We start from the raw sequence: 4,933 nt of genomic DNA, 5'->3' as shown, positions 1-4,933 counted from the left end.
TTTCCCTGTTCCCTGTCTTTTCCCTGTTATTCTTTCCCTGTTCCCTGTCTTTTCCTTGTTCCTGTAATTTCCCTGTTCCTGTCTTTTCCCTGTTATTTCCATGCTCCCTGTTCTTTTCCTTTTTTGTCTTTCCTGTTTCTTGTCTTTTTCCTGAAATTTCCGGTTTCCTGTTCTTTTCCGGTTCCCTGTCTTTTCCCTGTTCCCAGTCTTTTCCCTGTTTCTTGTCTTTTCCTGTCATTTCCCTGTTCCTGTCTTTTTTCCCCTCTTCTCTGTCTTTTCCTTGTTCCCTGTCTTTTCCCGTTCCTGTCTTTACCTGTTATTTTCCCTGTCTTATCTCGGTTCCTTGTCTTTTTCCCGGTTATTTCCTTGTCTTTTCTAGGTTCCCTGTCTGTCCCCTATTTCCTGTCTTTATCCTGTTTTTTTCCTGTTCCCTGTCTTTTCCTGTTTTTTCCTGTTCCTAGTTTTTTCCCATATTCTTTCCCTGTTCCCTGTCTTTTCCCTGTTCTTTCCCTCTTCACTGTCTTTTTCCCTGTTTTCCTGTCTGTGCCTTCCCCTGTTAGTGCCCTGTCTTTCCCTGTTCCCTGTCTTTCCCTGTTCCCATGTCTTTTCCCCTATTATTTCCCCCTGTCTATACTTTCCTGTCATTTCCCGGTTTTCTCATTTTCCCTGTCATTTCCGTTTTGTCTCTTTTTCCATGTTCCCCTGTCTTTTTCCCTGTTCCTGTCTTTCCTGTTCCCTGTCTTTACCTCTGTTTTTACCTGTTCCTGTTTTTTTCCTGTTCCCTGTTCTTTCCCTTTTCACTGTCTCTTTCCCTGTTCCCTGTCTTTACCCTGTTTTTACCCTGTTCCTTCCCTGTTTCCTGTCTTTCCCTGTTTCCTGTCTTTTCCTGTTATTTACCTGTTCACTGTTATTGTTCCCTTTTCTTTTCTCTGTTCTCTGTCTTTTCCCTGTTCCCTGTTTCTTTTCCATATTCCCTGTCTTTTTTCTGTTCCCTGTTCTTTCCCGGTCTTTTCCTTCTTATTTCCCTGTTCCCTGTCTTTTCCCTGTTAGTTCCCTGTCTTTTCCCTGTTAGTTCCCTGTCTTTTCCCTGTTAGTTCCCTGTCTTTTCCCTGTTAGTTCCCGGTCTTTTCCCTGTTAGTTACCTGTCTTTTCCCTGTTAGTTACCTGTCTTATCTCAGTTCCTTGTCTTTTCTAGGTTCCCTGTCTGTATCCAGTTTTTTCCCTGTTCCCTGTCTTTTCCCTGTTCCCTGTTCTTTCCCTCTTCACTGTCTTTTCCCTGTTCCTGTCCTGTTCATTCACTGTTCCCTGTCTTTTCCCTGTTAGTTCCCTGTCTTTTCCCTGTTAGTGCCCTGTATTTTCCCTGTTCCCTGTCTTTTCCCAGTTCCCTGTCTTTTCCCAGTTCCCTGTTATTTCCCTGTTCCCTGTCTTTTCCCTGTTCTTTCCAGTTTCCCTGTCTTTTCCATGTTCCCTGTCTTTTTCCCTGTCTTTTCCCTGTTCCATTTTCCCTGTTCCTTTCCTGTTCCTTCCCTGTTCCCTGTCTTTTCCCTGTCCTTTCCCCGTCGTATCGCTGTTAGTGCCTGTCTTTTCCCTGTTCCCTGTCTTTCACCCAGTTTCCAGTTTTTTCCCTGTCTTTTCCCCAGTTTCCTGTCTTTTCCCTGTTCCCTGTCTTTTCCCTGTTATTTCCCTGTTCCCTGTTATTTATATTTTCCCTTTTATTTTCCTGTGCCCTGTCTTTTCCCTGTTCCCTGTCTTATCCCTGTTCTTTCCCTATTCCCTGTCTTATCCCTGTTATTCCTCTGTTTCCTGTTTTTTCCCTGTCTTTTCTTGGTTCCCTGTCTTTTCCCCGTTCCCTGTCTTTTCCCTGTCTTTCCATGTTTCCTGTATTTCCCCTGTACCCTGTTATTTCCCTGTTCTTTCCATGTTCCCTGTCTTTTCCCTGTTCCTTTCCTGTTTCTTCCCTGTTCCCTGTCTTTTCCCTATTATTTACCTGTCTTTTCCCTGTTCCCTGTCTTTTCCCTGTTCCCTGTCTTTTCCCTATTATGTCCCTGCTCCCTGTCTTTTCCTTGTTCCCTGTCTCTTCCCTGTTTCTTGTCTTTTCCCCGTCATTTCCCGGTTTCCTGTCTTTTCCCTGTCTTTTCCCTGTTCTTTCCAGGTTCCCTGTCTTTTCCATGTTCCCTGTATTTTCCCTGTTCCCTGTCTTTACCCTGTTATTTTCCCTGTTCCCTGTCTTTTCCCTGTTTCCTGTCTTTACCCTGTTTTTTTCCCCTGTTCCCTGTCTTTACCCTGTTATTTTCCCTGTTCCCTGTCTTTTCCCTGTTCCCTGTCTTTTCCCTGTTCCCTGTCTTATCCCTGTTTTTTCCCTGTCTTTTATAGGTTCCTTGTCTTTTCCCTGTTCTTTGCCTGTTTCCTGTCTTTTCTTGGTTCCCTCTCTTTTCCCCGTTCCTTGTCTTTTCCATGTCTTTCCATGTTTCCTGTATTTCCCCTGTACCCTGTTATTTCCCTGTCTTTGCCCTGTTCTCTGTTCTTTCCCTGTTCCCTGTCTTTTCCCTGTCTGTTCCCTGTCTATTCCCTGTTATTTCCCTTTTCCCTGTTCCTTTCCTGTTTCTTCCCTGTTCACTGTTATTTCCCTTTATTTTCCCTGTTCTGTCTTTTCTAGGTTCCCTGTCTTTTCCATGTTCCCTGTTTTTTTCCATATTCCCTGTCTTTTTTCTGTTCCCTGTTCTTTCCCGGTCTTTTCCTTCTTATTTCCCATTTCCCTGTCTTTTCCCTGTTAGTTCCCTGTATTTTCCCTGTTATTTCCCCTGTATTTTCTGTGTTAGTTCCCTGTCTTTTCCCTGTTTCCTGTCTTTTCCCCTGTTTCCTGTCTTTTCCCTGTTCTTTCCCTGTCTTTTCCATGTTAGTTCCCTGTCTTTTCCCTGTTCCTTTCCTGTTCCCTGTCTTTTCCCTATTATTTCCCTGTCCTTTCCCCGTCTTTTCCCTGTTCCCTGTCTTTTCCCTGTTCCCCCTCTTTTCCCTGTCTTTTCCCTGTCTTTTCCCTGTCTTTTCCCTGTCCGTTCCCTGTTAGTTCCCTGTCTTTTCCCTGTTCCTTTCCTGTTCCTTCCCTGTTCCCTGTCTTTTCCCTATTATTTACCTGTCCTTTCCCTGTCTTTTCCCTGTTCCCTGTCTTTTCCCTGTTCCCTGTTCTTTCCCTTCTCCCTGTCATTTCCCGGTTCCCTGTCTTTTCCCTGTTCCCTGTCTTTTCCCTGTTCCCTGTCTTTTCCCTGTTCCCTGTCTTTTCCCTGTTCTTTCCAGTTTCCCTGTCTTTTCCATGTTCCCTGTCTTTTCCCTGTCTTTTCCCTGTTCCCTTTTCCCTGGTCCTTTCCTGTTCCTTCCCTGTTCCCTGTCTTTTCTCTGTCCATTCCCCGTCTTATCCCTGTTAGTGCCTGTCTTTTCCCTGTTCCCTGTCTTTCACCCAGTTTCCAGTTTTTTCCCTGTCTTTTCCCCAGTTTCCTGTCTTTTCCCTGTTCCCTGTCTTTCCCTGTTATTTCCCCGTTCCCTGTTATTTATCTTTTCCCTTTTATTTTCCTGTTCGCTGTATTTTCCCTGTTCCCTGTCATCCCCTGTCTTTTCCTTGTTCCCTGTCTTCCCCTGTTTTTGCCCTGTCTTTTCCCTGTTCCCTGTCTTTTCCCTGTTATTTTCCCTGTTCCCTGTCTTTATCCTGTTCTTTTCCCTGTTCCCTGTCTTTTCCCTGTTCCCTGTCTTTTCCATGTTAGTTCACTTTCTTTACCCTGTTCTTTTCTCATTTCCCTGTCTTTCCCCTGTTCCGTTTTTCCCCTGTTTTGACCCTGTTTCCTGTCTTTTCAGTTTCCTGTCTTTTCCTTCTTATTTCCCAGTTCCCTGTCTTTTCCGTTAGTTCCCTGTTTCTTCCTTGTTAGTTCCCTGTTTCTTCCTTGTTAGTTCCCTGTGTCTTCCTTGTCAGTTCCCTGTCTTTTCCCTGTCAGTTCCCTGTCTTTTCCCTGTTAGTTCCCTGTCTTTTCCCTGTTAGTTCCCTGTCTTTTTCCCTGTTAAGTCCCTGTCTTTTCCTGTTAGGTCCCTGTCTTTTCCCCGTCTTTTCCTCTTCCCTTCCCTGTTCCCTGTCTTTTCCATGTTATTTCCTGTCTTTTCTAGGTTCCCTGTCATTTCCCTGTCGTTTTCCTGTTTCCCTGTCTTTTCAGTTTCCTGTCTTTTCCCTTTCTTTTCAGTCTTCCCATGCCTATTCACAGCTGGCGATCAGATTGCTAATTGCTGTACACCTGTTCCCTGTCTTTATCCAGTTTTTCCCCGTTCCCTGTTTTTCCGTTCCCTGTTCTTTCCCTGTTCCCTGTTCTTTCCCTGTTCCCTGTCTTTTCCCTGTTCCCTGTTCTTTCCCTCTTCACTGTATTTTCCCTGTTCCTGTCCTGTTCCTTCCCTGTTCCCTGTCTTTTCCCTATTATTTACATGTCCTTTTCCTGTCTTATCCCTGTTAGTGCCCTGTCTTTTCCCAGTTCCCTGTCTTTTCCCAGTTCCCTGTATTTTCCCTGTTCTTTCCAGGTTCCCTGTCGTTTCCCTGTTTCCTGTCTTTTCCCTTTCTTTTCCCTGTTCCCTGTCTTTACCCTGTTATTTTCCCTGTTCCCTGTCTTTTCCCTGTTCCGTCTTTTCCCTGTTATTTCCCTGTTCCCTGTCTTTTCCCAGTTTCCTGTCTTTTCCCTGTTCCCTGTCTTTTCCCTTTTCACTGTCTTTTCCCTGTTCCCTGTCTTTTCCCTGTTCCTTTCCTGTTCCTTCACTGGTCCCTGTCTTTTCCCTGTTATTTCCCTGTCCTTTCCCTGTCTTTTCCCTGTTCCCTGTCTTTACCCTGTTATTTCCCTGTTCCCTGTTATTTATCTTTTCCCTTTTATTTTCCTGTTCGCTGTCTTTTCCCTGTTCCATCTTTTCCCTG

This window comes from Coregonus clupeaformis, chromosome 1 (assembly GCF_020615455.1).
Source record: "Coregonus clupeaformis isolate EN_2021a chromosome 1, ASM2061545v1, whole genome shotgun sequence".
Lineage (NCBI taxonomy): Eukaryota > Metazoa > Chordata > Actinopteri > Salmoniformes > Salmonidae > Coregonus > Coregonus clupeaformis.
This window is presented reverse-complemented; position numbering follows the sequence as displayed.